Source organism: Delphinus delphis, chromosome 11 (genome assembly GCF_949987515.2).
Source record: "Delphinus delphis chromosome 11, mDelDel1.2, whole genome shotgun sequence".
In the NCBI taxonomy this organism is placed as follows: Eukaryota; Metazoa; Chordata; class Mammalia; order Artiodactyla; family Delphinidae; genus Delphinus; species Delphinus delphis.
The window spans coordinates 14,781,638-14,801,569 of record NC_082693.1 but is presented as its reverse complement, the minus strand read 5'-3'; the positions used below and the strand labels follow the sequence as shown (position 1 = coordinate 14,801,569).

The window sequence follows — 19,932 nt, the reverse complement described above, 5'->3', positions numbered from 1 at the left end:
GATTCTTCAATATATGCAAATCAATCAATGTGATAAACCATATTAACAAACTGAAAGAGAAAAAGCATATGATCATCTCAGTAGATGCAGAAAAAGCCTTTGACAAAATTCAACACCCATTTATGATAAAAACCCTCCATAAAGTAGGCATAGAAGGAACTTATCTTAACATAATAAAGGCCATATATGACAAACACACAGCCAACATCATTCTCAGTGGTGAAAAACTGAAACCATTTCCTCTAAGATCAGGAACAAGACAAGGTTGCCCACTCTCACCATGATTATTTAACACGGTTTTGGAAGTTTTAGCCACAGCAATCAGAGAAGAAAAAAAAAGGAATCTATATTGGAAAAGAAGAGGTAAAGGTGTCACTGTTTGCAGATTACATGATACTATACATAGAGAATCCTAAAGATGCTATCAGAAAACTACTAGAGCTAATCAATGAATTTGGTAAAGTAGCAGGAAACAAAATTAATGCACAGAAATCTCTTGCATTCCTATACACTAATGATGAACAATCTGAAAGAGAAATTAAGGAAACACTCCCATTTACCATTGTAACAAAGAGAATAAAATACCTAGGAATAAACCTACCTAAGGAGACAAAAGACCTGTATGCAGAAAACTACAAGACACTGATGAAAGAAATTAAAATTGATACAAACAGATGGAGAGATATACCATGTTCTTGGATTGGAAGAATTAACATTGTGAAAATGACTATACTGCCCAAAGCAATCTCCAGATTCAGTGCAATCCCTATCAAACTACCACTGGTATTTTTCACAGAACTAGAAAAAAGAATTTCACAATTTGTATGGAAACACAAAAGACACCGAATAGCCAAAGCAATCTTGAGAAAGAAAAACGGAGCTGGAGGAATCAGGCTCCTGGACTTCAGACTATACAAAAAGCTACAGTAATCAAGACAGTATGGTACTGGCACAAAAACAGAAATATAGATCAATGAAACAGGATTGAAAGCCCAGAGATAATCCCACGCACATATGGTTACCCTATTTTGATAAAGGAGGCAAGAATATACAATGGAGAAAAGATAGCTGCTTCAGTAAGTGGTGCTGGGAAAACTGGACAGCTACATGTAAAAGAATGAAATTAGAATACTCCCTAACACCATACACAAAATAAATTCAAAACGATTAAAGACCTAAATGTAAGGCCAGACACTATAAAACTCTTAGAGGAAAACGTAGGCAGAACACTCTATGACATAAATCACAGCAAGATCCTTTTTGACCCACCTCCTAGAGAAATGGAAAGAAAAAAGAAAAATAATCAAATGGCACATAATGAAACGTAAAAGCTTTTGCACAGCAAAGGAAATCATATACAAGACAAAAAGACAACCCTCAGAATGGGAGAGAATATTTGCAAATGAAGCAACTGACAAAGGATTAATCTCCAATATTACAAGCAGCTCAATATCAAAAAAACAAACAACCCAATCCCCAAATGGGCAGAAGACGTAAAGAGACATTTCTCCAAAGAAGATATACAGATTGCCATGGAACACATGAAAGGATGCTCAACATCACTAATCATTAGAGAAATGCAAATCAAAACTACAGTGAGATATCATCTCACACCAGTCAGAATGACCACCATCAAAAAATCTAGAAACAGTAAATGCTGGAGTGGGTGTGGAGAAAAGGGAACCCTCTTGGACTGTTGGTGGGAATGTAAATTGGTACAGCCACTATGGAGAACAGTATGGAGGTTCCTTTAAAAGACTAAAAATAAAACTACCATATGACCCAGCAATCCCATTACTGGGCATATACCCTAAGAAAACCATAATTCAAAAAGAGGCATGTACCACAATGTTCATTGCAGCTCTATTTACAGTAGCCAGGACATGGAAGCAACCTAAGTGTCCATCGACAGATGAATGGATAAAGAAGATGTAGCACATATATACAATGGAATATTACTCAGCCATAAAAAGAAATGAAATTGAGTTATTTGTGGTGAGGTTGATGGACCTAGAGTCTGTCATACAGAGTGAAGTAAGTCAGAAAGAGAGAAGCAAATACTGTATGCTAACATATATATATGGAATCTAAAAAAAAAAAAAGTTCTGAAGGACCTAGGGGCAGGACAGAAATAAAGATGCAGACAAGAGAATGGACTTAAGGGGGAAGGGTAAGCTGGGACAAAGTGAGAGAGTGACATAGACATATATACACTACCAAATGTAAAATAGATAGCTAGTGGGAAGCAGCCACGTAACACAGGTAGATCAGCTCGGTGCTTTGTGACCACTTAGAGGGGTGGGATAGGGAGTGTGGGAGGGAGACGCAAGAAGGAGGAGATATGGGGATATATTTATATGTATAGCTGATTCACTTTATTATAAAGCAAAATCGAACACACCATTATAAAGCAATTATACTCCATTAAGGATATTTTTTTTAAAAGTGTTAACTAGGAAATTAATGTATAAAATGTTACTCCAAACTATTCTAATACATGGGTCACATAGACACATTATCTAGCCATAATCCCTTTTTCAGGAATTGCCATTTTTCCCCCTCCACGTTAGTAGTGAAAGCTCTGCTTCTTTATAGCAAATTATACTCTTTCATCTATCTCTGTCATGGAACTCAGAATTTGTCAGCAGGTGTGACTTTACTCTGACGACCGTAGTTAATATCCTGTTCCAGTCTTCCTTAGCCTAGCCTGCTCTGGCTTAGCTTAAATACAGTACATATGGCTATATTATATTGACTTTTAAATTTTTTGTGGTTTCAAGAGAACTGAGTGTTTTTAAATTAGTTTTAAAATTGTCTAGAGCCATAAAGGAGGTCTTTAAATGAAGTATGAGTGGTCTAATGCTGAAATTAAAGATTCACTTAAGCTATACCACCTTATTGTTATTAATAATAATGATACTTAACATTTTTTGAGCACTTGCTCTGAGCTACTGCTTTATATACACGAACATGTTTACATGTATTAACATATCATCTCAACCTGTGATATTATTACTGCCATTTAACAAATGAGGAAACTGAGGCACAGAAAGGTGAATCAAGTTACCCAAGGTCTGAGGGTTTGTGTTCACAGATTTGTTTTAAACAGGAATTAAAGACAGCATTTGGGTGATAACGCCATACTAATATGACATCTAGAACATGCCTGAATTTAGGTACTGAAACACAGCATTAACTCAACTCAAACTATCTTTGCTGAAAAGAGTTGAAAACTTTAAAATTTTTATTAATAATAATATTTTTCTATGCATTTCTTGCAGCACTGTTACTTGAAATGGGTTAGAGGCCTGTCTGAAAAAATCTCATTATAATGAATAAGAAATATTTATTCATATTGAAAATGTAATAAAACAATCCAGATTCATTTTTTTCAATATTAAATTTGGTGATTTTAAGGGATTTCTAATAATTTTATGTCTCCTCTTTACCATCACAATCTAGAAGCTAGACTATTTCTTAGTTTATAAGCAAACAAAAATGTGATTTAGTGCTAACTGGTAAATGTATGCACTGCATTATGAAGTAATGCATGAAATAGTAAAAGTCATATACCTTGACTTTGAGGCAGAACTATACATACAACATGGTAGCAAATATGTCATACTTGAGAGGGCATGGCTATTGGTTCCTGATTTAAATAAGACTCTGCAAAACTATAGAAAAAAATCTGTGTGGTAAGCAGAGTAATGCCCCCCTGCAAATATTCCCATATCTTAATCCTTGGAACCTGTGACTATGTTAGATTTAAGTGACAAAGAAGAATTGAGGTTGTAAATGGAATTAAGTTTCCTAGTCAACTTACCTTAAAATAAGAAATTATTTGAATAGGCTCAGTATAATCACAAGGATCCTTAAAACTAGAAAAGGAGGCAGAAGAGGTCAGAGAGGTATTCAGGGAGGACTCAACCTGCTTTTACTGGCTTTGAAGATGCAAAAAGGGGCCATGAGCCAAGGAACGTGAGCAGCCTCTAGAAGCTAGAAAGGGCAAGGGAATGGATTTCCCCCTAGAAGCATCGAGAAAGGAACACAGCCCTTGATTTTAGCACAGTGAGACTTGTGTTGTATTTCTGGCCGACAGAATTATACGATAATAATTTGTGTTATTTTAAGTAACTAAGTTTGCGATCATTTGTTACAGTGGCAATAAAAAATCAATACAACATGAAAACTGGAATCTGCTTCCTGAATGGACTGGAAAATCAGGGACTAGTAGAAGGATAGCAGACCACAGAAAAACACTCCTCCATTCTTTGTTGGTAAGTTCAGCTAAATTCGAACAGGGATGTTTAAAAGGTGTTAGTAATGACAACTTAGTATTCTGCAATAGCTTATAACTTTCTATTCAGTTCGGCTTTCAAAAGATCTGTTTTTATTGAGGGTTAATTGCTCAATTGTCTTCAAAGAAAAAGTAGAGACAAAATTTGGGTACCTATCAGAGAAAGGGCAGCCCCTGCCAGCTGCTTCCACTTTCTAATTCTACTAAGTTGCAAATATCATTCAAATAGCCCCAGTGTTCAGAATGGGAACAAAAAATGTTTATTTTACAAAAGAACAAAGAACTTTTCTGAAAATGTCTGTTCTTGATCCAAAAAGTCCTGGCTACATTACTGAATAAGTATATCTGCAGGGGCGAGATGAGAAGAGTGTGAAAGGAATAAATTATGAGATTGAAGAAAAATGATCTTTTTCTTCAGATAACAAGTTGTAGGCATTGAAAACTGACCAATTTTTACAATATATATTAATGTCATGGGAGATAAAGATCATGCCAACATATGCCATGTCACAGTCTAATCAAACTAAACCATCTGTATTTTGGTAAGGTGGAGGGTAAGTCTATATATCTATAGCAGCTAAGCTGGGTCCTGAGAAGACTCTGAGTTGGACACATGGCATGAAATTCCCATCTCCCCATCTTCTGAGCCAATTTTATATATCATGCAGACACTCATATTTTAGATGGACATAAGTATGATCTTTTTCAGATCAATTTGCTGAATGAATACAGAGAAGAGCGCAACTATATATATATAAATATATATATATAGTGTTTATATAATTTAATGAAATGTATATATAATTAATCTATATTATGTATAAAATTTACACTAGCTTACTTTTTCCATTTCTAATTTGGAAATGAGTGGTAAGGTAAACATATTATTTTCATGATCTCTAATTATTTTCACCTAGGTGCAAACAAGAGATGCTTGGGAAAAACATTAATTTCCAAGGAGTCTTTATCAGGTGCCTTTTTGTGTGAACAATTGACATTTTCTTAGTCATGTATAATCCTATAGAAGACTCACTTCCTATTAGACTGCCTAAAGCTCTTGGTATATGGAAAATTTGAAGCTGTCACTTATGCTTATGTTTGAGAGATATTGACTTGAATACATCAATTCATTTATTCATACCTCTATTTACTCATTTGCACATTTATTTATTCAGTACCTGTTTTAAAAGATTTTGTGTCAAGTACTGTGCAAAGCACTGGGAATATAAAAATGATAAAGCGCAGCTGTTGCCCTCAAGTACCTCACAGACATAAATTTATAATACGGTATTATATGACAATGACTTTAACAGATGCAGTCTTCATTTTGTTTGGGGGAATTTCATATAGAACATTGTTAAGATTATTTTGCCTTAGAGAAAGCAGAAGTAAAATTCATGAAGGACATATTTAAGGTTTATGTATTGGGTATGTTCTTGTTTAGAATATGCAGTATATCAGAGATAATTTTATGCAGGTCATTGAGACCTGGTTTCAAGAATACTTTGATTCCTAAGTATTCTTAAATTTTCAGCCCCAAACATGATAAAGCAGTTGAAACAGTAATTCATTCAGTTCCTCTGAATGTGTCTTAGGAGTAAATATGACAATGGAAAGTCAGCCTCCAGCTCTGATGTAACAACTTTGGGGGAAATGATCTAGTGGGAATGAAACCTGTTTCAGGGGAGGACACGGACAGTCAAGGAATATGACATCAACTCTTAAGGGAGGAGGTCCTCAGACCCAATCCTGGGGGCTCCATAAATGCAGCCTAGTGGTATTTGGGAAGAACCAACAGTGCTTCACCTATTATGAGACAAATCTATTCTGAAAAATCAGCACTATGAGAATTTTTATGTGATCGAAGCAGTAGTGGCTGCTGTTTTCTTTTTCTACTGCAACCAATATTTAGGTCCCCATCCCCTATTTAAGTCTCTGTTATTGAATTTTCTATTAGTAATGAATGGGTAAGTTAGAGAGTTATTTTCAATAACTTATTTGGTTTTCAGAGGAATCCTTTACATTAAACCTTTAAGCAATAGTATTAGGAAAAGACAATTGCAATTTATCAAAGTGAGTTGGGTAAGGTTTCAGGAAGAGAAGATTCCTAAACTGATGGAAGGAAGAGTAGCAGTTTTCCAGACAGGTTTGGGACAAGGAAGAGGAGGTCCTTTGTTTTCCAGACAGAGACTATTACTTGTGAAAAGTCAAGGAGAAAAATAAGAAGAAAGAAAAACAAGAATAGGAAAAATGGGATAAAGAAACTGTGTAATTCAGAAGAAGAAAGATGAAGAAGATGGTAGAAAGGTGAAGATGTGAAAAGGTACTCTGTTGGGAACAGAGTACTAGCTGCTGAGTTAGAGTAGTGAAAAGACTAACATAGTCTTGTAACCAAATGGAAAAGAGAATTATCATCAAATTTTTTGGCAGCAACACCTTGTGCCGGAAGAAAATTGAGTTATATATTTAAGATATACAAGAAAAGAAATTGTGAACCAAGAATATGTGTTCACTTAAACTGACTTCCAAATTAAAATTCCTCAAACTGCCATGGCCACACAACAACTTAGGGAATATTGTTTTTATGGACTATTGATTAATCAGCTACTGGAGAATAAACTTCAGATAATCAAAATGACAGAGATACATCAACATTAAGACTATCGATGGGTATTGAATATATACATATTTTCTTGAAGAACTCAAATAGATGAGGGATATGGAGACAGTTTAATATGGCTGTCTGCACTGAAAATGTAGATAGGGTTCAGCTTTAATAAAAGGCAGGGGAAATGAAGAGAACATATACACATTTTTTGAAAACTTTTTATTAATCATATGGGTGATTGTGTTAGAATTGTTATCCTTAGAATACTTGTATGTAATGCTAGGTAAAACAAATGAATAATTCTGGCATTCCCAGTGCCCTTAAGAACCAGTAATCTTAGTAGTATAAAATTATACCTGAAAGTATCAGAACAAACTCATCAGGTTTTAAAAAAAATCTATAATTATCTATCCATAGCTTTTTTCCTTGGAAAGGCCTAGAAATAATGCCTATCTTAATAGCAGTGAACATCCCTACCATCCAGACTGTTTGAAATACCACTTCCTCCTAAAAGAAAGAAGCCTACTTGGAGTACCACCTGATTTTGAGAAAAAGACAGCTAACGTAAGATGAGCATATGATATCCTATTATTTTAGTTAATAAGGAAGCTATTACAGAATACAAGGATGCACCAATACAAGTTGAGCACCAGCTTGAAAAGGCTCACATTGGCCTAAAAGTATAATAAACTGAAATGGATGAAAACATATCAAACATGTTAAGTGCATGAACTCATAATGATACACATACACACATACAATTAATTAATTGCCTTTGTACAGCACAGGGTTAATAAAATACACAATAAAACATGTTTTGTCTTTTTTATATGAAATGAACACTGGATAACTAAGTAATAGATGAGGCAAAGTTTCTCTTTGTACAAGTATTGCAAAACATAAGTAAAGAAAGAATGATGAAGTTGGGTTATCAATATTTTACAGTAAGTCATGAATTATAAAATCTAGGCATAAAGCATTGGTGGTTGCTAACATCACAAAAAGTGGAGCAGCCAGCATTTTGTGCTTTCTGGTAAAGAATTCAAAACTACCATGAAGAAGTCTTGCCAGAAAATCTAACCTTAATCTATCTGATTAAGCTTCTAGATCTAATCACCATGCACAAGAAACACAGGGTAGAGGAGACATGTTAAACTAAATCAGGATGGAAATTGATATAGAAAAATAAGCTGGCTTCTTCAACAAATGAATTAGAAGGGAAAAAAAAAGAAAGGGGGATGAAATACATCAATTGAAAAAGACTGTAAAACCCCACACCTACACCCCGCCTCACCACAAAAAAGAAGGTAAAACAAAGCCATGCACTTAGGGATACACACTTGAATGATGAAACTATATAGAAAAGTACAGAAGAGACATCAGAAGAGCTGTTGTTCTTGGGGAGAGGAAAGGTATGGTAAGGGGTGAATGGAGGGCTTTTGGATGGCAGGAAAGGTTTATCTCTTGACATGGAGGGTGGTTAGAAGGTTGTTCAATTTATAATAGTACATTAAGCTATACATTTGTTTTATGTAGTTGGTAATATAAAATTTTTTAAAAGGAATAGATAGCTTGATTTCTTGCTATCCAGTGAATCCCACTTGAATCCCAGTGTGGGAGAAAACCAATATTTAATGAATGAATCTAAAAAGAAAAAGTACAAAATAACCTGAAAGGTAGGAAAAGGAACTATAAGCCACTATCACTTCACTTTGTCCACTTCTGGTCCTGGTAAGAGGAAAAGAAGTGAAAGGCAAGTGGCTTCCTTTCAAGAATCTGATTATGAAGTTGCACATATCACTTCTGCTCACATACATTGGCCTGAATATATAACTGTAAGGAAGGCTGGGAAATGTAGTTCCTTATTATGTTGCCAGGAGACCGGAAGAAAGACAGATGTTGTATTACTAAAAGGAAAAATAATGGAGAACTTGAAGTTCTCTGGGAGACCTGGAGTTGGAATGTGAAATGAAGATGCTGAACCAGGTGTAACTAGGAGCAAAAGTCCTTAATGGATGTGGAGGAACAAGGTCAGAGGATGTCAGTAAGTAGAAGGGACACCGTTAGGAGAGCAAGATGTTATTGGACCCTGGTTGTCCTTGCCTCCTGTTCCTTGGTATGAGGGGCATGGGAGAATGAACAGCTTCCACAGGAGAGCTACAAAGAAGCAGAGTCCTTGGAGAGCCAGGGTTCCCTTTTGGAAAAGGAAGTGAAGAGGGCTAAAGAAATCAACAATGCATCTTGCATAGATTAAATCTCAACTGGAAAAACACTTCCCACTGCACATTTTACAAGTTGGTATTTTTGTCACTCCTTTTACTTTGAGCAGATATGGAATACAAAACATTAATCAGTTCAGCTCTAGTTCTTAAAATTATGTTTAATTTAAATATTTAATTTTTTAAAATAACAGCAAATATTAGTATGTTTTTAGTAAATAACTTGAAGCATATCAAAGTTACCTGTTTAGAATATGAGACTCTTCATTGTTTTATACTAATATAATTTACAAAATTTTCCATACATGGGGCTTCCCTGGTGACGCAGTGGTTGAGAGTCCGCCTGCCAATGCAGGGGACACGGGTTCGTGCCCCGGTCTGGGACGATCCCACATGCCGTGGAGCGGCTGGGCCCATGAGCCATGGCCGCTGAGCCTGCGCGTCCAGAGCCCTGTGCTCCGCAATGGGAGGGGCCACAACAGTGAGAGGCCCGCGTACCGCAAAAAAAAAAAACTAAACTAAAAATTAAGATACCATATGATCCAGCAATCCCACTCCTGGATATATATCCAGAAAAGCTAAAAACTCTTAATTGGAAAAGATACAGGCCCCCCAGCGTTCATAGCAGCACTATTTACAACAGGCAAGACATGGAAGCAACCTAAGTGTCAATCGACAGATGAATGGGTAAAGAAAATGTGGTGTGTGTGTGTGTGTATACACACACACAAAGTAATATTACTCAACCATAAAAATGAAATAAAGCTATCTGCAGTAATGTAGATGGACCTAGAGATTATCATACTAAGTGAAGTAAGTCAGCCAAAGACAAATCACATGATATTACTTATATGTGGAATCTAAAAAAATGATACAAATGAACTTATTTACAAAACAGAAACAGACTCACAGACATAGAAAACAAATTCATAGTTACCAAAGGGGAAAGGGGAGGAGGGATAAATCAGGAGTTTGGGATTAGCATAAACACACTACTGTATATAATATAGATAAACAAAGACCTACTGTATAGCACAGGGAACTATATTCAATATCTTGTAATAATCTATAATGAAAAAGAATATAGATATATGTGTGTATAACTGAATCACTTTGCTGTACACCTGAAACTAATACAACATTGTAAATCAACTGTACTTCAATTTAGAAAATAAATAAAACATACATCTGAAAGGTGTACATCATATGATTCACTGGATAAGAGCTACAACAATAGGAATGCATCTAAAAATCAACATTGTATAAGAATTAAATGAATTAGTGTGTAAAGGCTGAATGAAAAAAACAGGCAAAATCAGAAAACTTTAAAACAACCTGAAAAAGCTTGTAAATTGTGGAAAAAGAAAGCTGGTTGACAGACTGTGAGCTTAGTAAATGAGTTCAGTTCCCTAATCTTAGAATAATGATAATAATAAAATAAATTGAGGTTTTTAAAATCAGTCCAGTTGACTTTCTTTAAATGGAATCTGGCTGGTAGTGTGTGACTTAAAAAATTAACCAAATATTAAAAAAATGAAAAAGTCTATTCATTGTATAACATTGCCAGCAACAAAGACTGGCAACCATTCATTTGATTACCCAAATTTTTACCATATGTAAGACAAAGCAGATCAATCTGAAATAGAAAGAAAAAAAAAAACTGGATGGCACTTTCTTTATTATCTTAAGGGTATGACTTGCTTTATTATCTGAAGGAGAATAAATCTACCAGTCTGAACAGTGTTAAGAAGATGACCAATTTCCTTGCTACTGCCTGACTCGGAGATCTAGAATCGGATCAACTCTCCCCACCACCCAAAGAAGGGTATCTACAGGCAGGGCCACTTTACCATCTCCCTTTCTACATGTTTTCTAAGACAAAAATTTGTATTAATGCAAAATATTCAGAGACTTCAGTGGCTAGGCATTTGGTTTGCTCCATCTGAGAATGTGAAAAAAGGAAGTGCCGTAAGAAAGTACAAAGGTAGACCACTTCTGGCAAAATAACTATACATTGTTTAGAATTACCTAGAAAAATGCTTACCTTCTTAAAGTAGTCAACTAGACTGCAGAAGCAAGACTGGTGAAGTACAGAATTTAGAGAAATTAAGTGACTGCCAGTGACCAGTAATTAGACTAAGTCTGTTCACATTTACCATTGCTCTAGCTAAAAATCTGAGAAACGTGTTTTAACAGCAACCAGGAAAACGAGAGTAACCAGAAGAAACTACAAATGTTATTTTTGAGTAATCAGTGGAGAGAATCTTCATTCCTAAAGGATGAGTAGTTGGAAAAAAATCAAATTAGAGATGTGAAAATATTCTGCAAGAAGTAAAATAACTGACAAGACACAAGGCGTTTTTGAAAAATATATGCTATAGTACACCTAAGTAGATTTTATAAAAACATAAGCATTTTTGTTTTTATAAAATTAAGAAATGTGTTCAGTGAAATAAGATATAAAAATAAAATTTGAAATAATATAACAATAAAATGAAGACTAAAGATATGGAGGAAATGGATAAAAGGGATATGTTAATAAAAATGGGGCTTAATGAGCTACTAAGATGTAAAGAAACTAAAAATTCAGTGACACATTTAAAATATTCATTAAAAGCAGAATTGACAAAGCAGAAAATGAAATTTTGAGATGAACATTGAGAACCACTCTATGAATACAGAGGAAAAGGAACTAGTGATAGAAATGAATGAGAGGTACTCTTGAAATTGCAGAAGTCAAAGAAAGGACATCTGACATCATATTATTGAAATGAAACAGAGGTAATATTGAAGATTGCCCAAAAAATCTAACTGGGCTGAATAAAGCTCTGCATATGCATATCAAACCTGAATACATATATGACACACATACAACCAGGAAAAATTAAGGAAATATGTAAAGTATGTAAACTTTTTAAAGGAGGAGGGGAAGAGGAGGGAAAAAATAAATAAAGGAAAGTTAGTCTGGACATAGACTTTACCTTTAAACACTAACTGTCCCAGGACAAGGGGACAGTAGCTACATAGTTTCGAGAGTAAATATGTTTTATGTCAGTCATTCAGTTTGCCATTTATATGTGAAAACAGCTAAAACATATTTGCATGTATATAAGTGCTCAGAAATCTTTGTACCCTTCTAATGGAAAAGGTGCACCGGTTGACAAACTTTTAATCAAAAATAAGAACTCAAGATTAGGGACCTAAGAGTAGATATTAGTACTGGGAGATTGGCTTGATACTTTGCGATGACCTAGAGGGATGGGATAGGGAGGATGGGAGGGAAGCTCAAGAGGGAGGGGATATGGGGACATGTGTATGCATATGGCTGATTCTTTGTGTTGTGCAATAGAAACTAAAACAGTATTGTGAAGCAATTATACTCCAATAAAGATCTATTAAAATTTTTAATAAATCACCTAATGTTGACTTAGTCTAAATAATTATTAAAAACATAATTTTAAATATAATAACTGCAAAAATTGTTTGGTATTAATAAGCTAGATGAGAAATCATAGACCATTCCAAAACTGAAAGGCATGCTAAATTTTCTGCCTTAAAAGGAGAAAGGGGATTGAAGTATGCTATTTCCTTTTCAACAGTGATTAAGAAAAAATTAATTCATATATAATTATTTGTACAAATATATAATTGTAATGTGTCACAGAGACATATTAGTTGAAGAAGAACAGTGTGTATAACTTCCAAACCACCAGAAGAATCAAAATTTGGTAACATTTGCATTATACTCATCAGGAAAATGGGAAAAGTATGTATTAAGAATAAAAACCAGAATGAGGCAAGTAAGATCAGTGGCATTTCTAATAGCAGTAGTATAAATAGTTAATTGGAATAAAAAACATGATCCAAATATGTAATTTTTAGTTGTGTGGTTTTTGTAACAGAAACATGAAAAGTATCAAAGTTAAGAGAAAAGTGTTGCCAAGCATATAACTCAAGCACAGAAACACACACTCACACACACACCCCCAATGAAGCAGAATAGGTAATGTAAGTATCTAGTATCAGAAAACAGAATATAGGGTAAAAAACATCAAGATGATCTTATGGCAATTTCTAGAGATGTTATAGTAGATGTGGACATTTATGTGTTAAATAGAAGTATGTTGTGTGTATACTTTTTTTTAACAACTTTATTGGAGTATAATTGCTTTACAGTGGTGTGTTAGTTTCTGCTGTATAACATAGTGAATCAGCTATACATATACATATATCCCCATATCTCCTCCCTCTTATGACTCCCTCCCACCCTCCCTATCCCACCCCTCTAGGTGGACACAAAGCACCAAGCTGATCTCCCTGTGCTATGTGGCTGCTTCTCACTGGCTATCTATTTTATATTTGGTAGTGTACATATGTCCATGCCACTCCCTCACTTTGTCTCAGCTTACCCTTGCCCTTCCCCATGTCCTCAAGTCCGTTCTCTATGTCTGCGTCTTTATTCCTGTCCTGCCCCTACGTTCTTCAGAACCATTTTTTTTTTGTTTTAGATTCCATATATATGTGTTAGAATATGGTATTTGTTGTTCTCTTTCTGACTTACTTCACTTTGTATGACAGACTCTAGGTCCATCCACCTCACTACAAATAACTGAATTTCATTTCTTTTATGGCTGAGTAATATTCCATTGTATATATGTGCCACACCTTCTTTATCCATTCATCTGTCGATGGACACTTAGGTTGCTTCCATATCCTGGCTATTGGAAATAGAGCTGCAGTGAACACTGTAGTACATGACTCTTTTCGAATTATGGTTTTCTCAGGGTATATACCCAGTAGTGGGATTGCTGGGTCGTATGGTAGTTCTATTTTTAGGTTTTTAAGGAACCTCCATACTGTTCTCCATAGTGGTTGTATCAATTTACATTCCCACCAATAGTGCAGGAGGGTTCCCTTTTCTCCACACCCTTTCCAGCATTTATTGTTTGTAGATTTTTTGATGATGGCCATTCTGACTGGTGTGAGGTGATACCTCATTGTAGTTTTGATTTGCATTTCTCTAATGATTAGTGATGTTGAGCATCCTTTCATGTGTTTGTTGGCAATCTGAATATGTTTGGAAAAATGTCTCTTTAGGTCCTCTGCCCATTTTTGGATTGGGTTGTTTTTTTTCTAATTGAGCTGCATGAGCTGCGTGTATATTTTGCAGATTAATCCTTTGTCAGTTGCTTCATTTGCATATATTTTCTCCTATTCTGAGGGTTATCTTTTTGTCTTTTTTATGGTTTCCTTTGCAGTGCGAACCTTTTAAGTTTCACTAGGTCCCATTTGTTTATTTTTGGTTTTATTTCCATTTCTCTAGGAGGTGGGTCAAAAAGGATCTTGCTGTGATTTATGTCATAGAGCATTCTACCTATGTTTTCCTCTAAGAGTTTTATAGTGTCTGGCCTTACATTTAGGTCTTTAATCCGTTTTCAGTTTATTTTTGTGTATGCTGTTAGGAAGCATTCTAATTCCATTCTTTAACATATAGGTGTCCGGTTTACACAGCACCACATATTGAAGAGGCTAACTTTTCTCCACTGTATATTCTTGCTTCCTTTATCAAAAATAAGGTGACCATATGTGTGTGGGTTTATCTCTGGGCTTTCTATCCTGTTCCATTGATCTATATTTCTGTTTTTGTGCCAGTACCATACTGTCTTGATTACTGTAACTTTGTAGTATAGTCTGAAGTCCTGGCGCCTTATTCCTCCAGCTCCATTTTTCTTTCTCAAGATTGCTTTGGCTATTCGGGATCTTCTGTGTTTCTATACAAATTGTGAAATTTTTCATTCTAGTTCTGTGAAAAATGCCATTGGTAGTTTGATAGGGATTACATTGAATCTGGAGATTGCTTTGGGCGGTATAGACATTTTCACAATGTTGATTCTTCCAATCCAAGAACATGGTGCATCTCTCCATCTGTTTGTATCATCTTTACTTTCTTTCATCAGTGTCTTATAGTTTGCTGAATACTGGTCTTTTGTCTCTTTAGGTAAGTGTATTAGGAGGTGTTTTATTCTTTTTGTTGCAGTGGTAAATGGGAGTTTTTCCTTAATTTCTCTTTCAGATTTTTCATCATTAGTGTATAGGAATGCAAGAGATTTCTCTGCATTAATTTTGTATCCTGCTACTCTACCAAATTCATTGATTAGCTCTAGTAGTTTTCGGGTAGCATCTTTAGGATTCTTTATGTATAGTATCATATCATCTGCAAATAGTGACAGTCTTATTTCTTCTTTTCCAATTTGGATTTTTTTTTTTCTTTTTCTTCTCTGATTGCTGCAGCTAAAACTTTCAAAACTATGTTGAATAATAGTGGTGAGAGTGGGCAACCTTGTCTTGTTCCTGATCTTAGTGGAAATGGTTTCAGTTTTTCACCTTTGAGAACGATGTTGGCCATGTGTTTGTCATATATGGCCTTTATTATGTTGAGGTAAGTTCCCTCTATGCCTACTTTCTGGAGGGTTTTTATCATAAACGGGTGTTGAATTTTTTTGAAAGCTTTCCTTGCATCTATTGAGGTGATCATATGGTTTTTCTCCAATTTGATAACATGGTATATCACATTGATTGATTTGCATATATTAAAGAATCCTTGCATACCTGGCATAAACACCACTTGATCATGGTGTATGATCATTTTAATGTGCTGTTGGATTCTGGTTGCTAGTATTTTGATGAGGATTTTTGCATCTATGCTCATCAGTGATATTGGCCTGTAGTTTTCTTTTTGTGACATCTTTGTCTGGTTTTGGTATCATGGTGATGGTGGCCTTGTAGAATGAGTTTGGGAGTGTTCCTCCCTCTGCTATATTTTGGAAGAGTTTGAGAAGGATAGGTGCCAGCTTTTCTCTAAATGTTTGTTAGAATTCACCTGTGAAGCCATCTGGTCCTGGGCTTTTGTTTGTTGGAAGATTTTAATCACAGTTTCAATTTCAGTGCTTGTGATTGGTCTGTTTATATTTTGTATTTCTTCCTGGTTCAGTCTCAGAAATTTGTGCTTTTCTAAAAATTTGTACATTTCTTCCAGGTTGTCCATTTTATCGGCATATAGTTGCTTGTAGTAATCTCTCATGATCCTTTGTATTTCTGCAGTGTCAGTTGTTACTTCTCCTTTTTCATTTCTAATTCTGTTGATTTAAGTCTTCTCCCGTTTTTACTTGATGAGTCTAGCTAATGGTTTATCAATTTCGTTTATCTTCTCAAAGAACCAGCTTTTAGTTCTATTGATCTTCACTCTTATTTCCTTCATTTCTTTATCATTTATTTCTGATCTGATCTCTATGATTTCTTTCCTTCTGCTAACTTCGGGGTTTCTTTCTTCTTCTTTCTCTAATTGCTTTAGGTGTAAGGTTAGGTTGTTTATTTGAGACGTTTCTTGTTTCTTGAGGTAGTATTGTATTGCTATAAACTTCCCTCTTAGACCTGCTTTTGCTGCATCTCAAAGGTTTTGGGTCATCGTGTTTTCATTGTCATTTGTTTGTAGGTATTTTTTGATTTCCTCTTTGATTTCTTCAGTGATCTCTTGGTTATTTAGTAGTGTATTGTTTAGCCTCTATGTGTTTGTAGTTTTTACAGATTTTTTCGTGTAATTGATATCTAGTCTTGTAGTGTTGTGGTTGGAAAAGATACTTAATATGATTTCAGTTTTCTTTAATTTACCAAGGCTTGATTTGTGACCCAAGATACAATCTATCTTATAGAATGTTCCATGAGCACTTGAGAAGAACGTGTATCCTGTTGTTTTTGGATGGAATGTTGTATTAATATCAATTAAGTCCATCTTGTTTAATGTATCATTTAAAGCTTGTATTTCCCTATTTATGTTCATTTTGGATGATCTGTTCATTGGTGAAAGTGGGGTGTTAAAGTCCCCTACTATGATTGTGTTACTGTTGATTTCCCCTTTCATGGCTGTTAGCTTTGCCTTATGTATTGACGTGCTCCTATGGTAGGTGCATAAATATTTACAATTGTTATATCTTCTTCTTGGATTGATCCCTTGATCATTATGCAGTGTCCTTCTTTGTCTCTTGTAATACTCTTTATTTTAAATTCTGTTTGTTCTGATATGAGAATTGCTACTCCAGCTTTCTTTTCATTTCCATTTGCATGGAATATCTTTTTCCATCCCCTCACTTTCAGTCTGTATGTGTCCCTAGGTCTGAAGTGGGTCTCTTGTAGATAGCATATACACGTCTTGTTTTTGTATCCATTCAGCCAGTCTGTGTCTTTTAGTTGGAACATTTAATCCATTTACATTTAAGGTAGTTATCGATATGTATGTGCCTATTACCATTTTCTTAATTGTTTTGTGTTTGTATTGTAGGTCTTTTCCTTCTCTTGTGTTTCCTGCCTAGAGATGGTCCTTTAGCATGTGTTTTAAAGCTGGTTTGGTGGTGCTGAATTCTCTTAGCTTTTGCTTGTCTGTAAAGGTTAATTTCTCTGTCAAATCTGAATGATATCCTTGCTGGTTAGAGTAATCTTGGTTGTAGGTTTTTCCCTTTCATCAGTTTAAATATGTCCTGCTACTCCCTTCTGGCTTGCAGAGTTTCTGCTGAAAGATCAGCTGTTAACCTTATGGGGATTCCCTTGTATGTTGTCTGTTGCTTTTCCCTTGCTGCTTTTTATATTTTTTCTTTGTATTTAATTTTTGATAGTTTGATTAATATGTGTCTTGGCGTTTTTCTCCTTGGATTTATCTTGTGTGGGAGTCTCTGTACTTCCTGGACTTGATTGACTATTTCCTTTCTCATGTTCGGGATGTTTTCAATATAATCTCTTCAAATATTTTCTCAGACCGTTTCTTTTTCTCTTCTTCTTCTGGGACCCCTATAATTTGAATTTTGGTGCATTTAATGTTTTCCCAGAGGTTTCTGAGACTGTCCTCATTTCTCTTCCTTCTTTTTAATTTATCCTGCTCTGAGGTAATTATTTCCACTGTTTTATCTTCCAGGTCACTTAGCCGTTCTTCTGCCTCAGTTATTCTACTGATGATTCCTTCTAGAGAATTTTTAATTTCATTTATTGTGCTGTTCATCATTGTTTGTTTCCTCTTTTGTTCTTCTAGGTCCTTGTTCAACATTTCTTGTATGTTCTTCATTGTATTTACAAGATTTTGGATCATCTTTACTATCATTATTCTGAATTTTTTTTCAGGTAGACTGCCTATTTCCTCTTCATTTGTTTGGTCTGCTGGGTTTTTACCTTGTTCCTTCATCTGTTTTGTATTTCTCTGTCTTCTAATTTTGCTTAACTTACTGTGTTTGGTGTCTCCTTTTCACAGGCTGCAGGTTCGTGGTTCCTGTTGTTGTTGGTGTCTGCCCCCAGTGGCTAAGGTTGGTTCAGTGGCTTGTGTAGGCTTCATGGTGGAGGGCACTGATGCCTGTGTTCTTGTGGATGAGGCTGGATCTTGTCTTTCTGGTGGGCAGGACTGCATGTGGTGGCGTGTTTTTGGGTGTCTGTGACCTTATTATGCTTTTTGGCAGCCTTTTGCTAATGGGTGGGGTTGTGTTCCTGTTTTGCTAGTTGTTTGGCATCAGGTGTCCAGCACTGTAGCTTGCTGGTCATTGAGTGGAGCTGGGGCTTACTGTTGAGATGGAGATCTCTGGGAGATTTCGCCATTTGATATTACGTGGGGTGGGAGGTCTCTGGTGGTTTAATGCCCTGAACTCTGTTCTTCCTCCTCAGAGCTCATGCCTGACCCCCGGCTGGAGTACCAAGAGCCTGTCAGCCACATGGCTCAGAAGAAAAGGGAGGAAAAACAAAAGAAATAAAACAAAATAAAATAAAACTCTTATTAAAATAAAAAAATTTTAAAAATCATTACAAGTAAAAAAAAAAAGAGTAATAAAAAAGAAAGAAAGAAGAGAATAACCAATCCAAAAACAAATCCACCAGTGTTAACAAGCACTAAAAACTATACTAAAAAAAAAAAAAAAAAGATAAAATGGACAGACAGAACCCAGAAAAAATGGTAAAAGCAAAGGTATACAGACAAATCACACAAAGACGCATATACATACACACTCACAAAAAGCGAAAAAGGATAAATATATATATATATATATAAAGAAAAAAAAAGAAAGAGAGCAACCAAATCAGTAAAGAAATCTACCAATGACAATAAGCTCTAAATACTAAACTAAGATAAACATAAAACCAGAAACAAAAATAGATGCAGAAAGCAAATCTCAAATCTACAGTTGCTCCCAAAGTCCACCACCTCAGTTTTGGGATGATTCGTTGTCTATTCAGGCATTCCACAGATGCAGGGTAACCTCAAGTTGTTGTGGAGATTTAATCCGCTGCTTCTGAGGGTTCTGGGAGAGATTTCCCTTTCTCTTCCTTGTTCTCACAGGTCCTGGGGTTCAGCTTTGGATTTCATCCTGCCTCTGCATGTAGGTCTCCTGAGGGCGTCTGTTCCCCACCCAGAAAGGACAGGGGTAAATAGATTCTGATAGGGGGCTCTGGCTCACTCAGGCGGGGGGAGGGAGGGGTACAGAACATGGAGCGAGCCTGCGGCGGCAAAGGCTGACATGACGTTGCAACAAGCCTGAGGCTTGCCATGTGTTCTCCTGGGGAAGTTGTCCTTGGATCTCAGGACCCTGTCAGTGACAGGCTGCACAGGCTCTGGGGAGGGGAGGTTTGGATAGTGACTTGTGCTTGCACACAGGCTTCTTGGTGGCTGCAGCAGCAGCCTTAGGGTTTCATGCCCGTCTCTGGGGTCCACGCTGATAGCAGCGACTCGCGCCCATCTCTGGAGCTCATTTAGGCGGTGCTCTGAATCCTCTCTCCTAGTG

The 19,932-nt window shown here is 35.8% G+C and overlaps 1 protein-coding gene and 1 long non-coding RNA gene across 6 annotated transcripts in view; one reads left to right on the top strand and one right to left on the bottom strand.

The window, feature by feature from the left end:
• Positions 1–19,932, bottom strand: part of PIK3C2G (phosphatidylinositol-4-phosphate 3-kinase catalytic subunit type 2 gamma) — a 373,466-nt gene that overhangs the window by 332,476 nt on the left and 21,058 nt on the right. The window lies entirely within an intron of this gene.
• On the top strand, positions 2,485–18,917 carry LOC132433525 (uncharacterized). Its single transcript, XR_009521158.1, has 3 exons — positions 2,485–4,277; positions 18,417–18,468; positions 18,821–18,917. It is a non-coding gene; the product is annotated as an uncharacterized lncRNA (long non-coding RNA).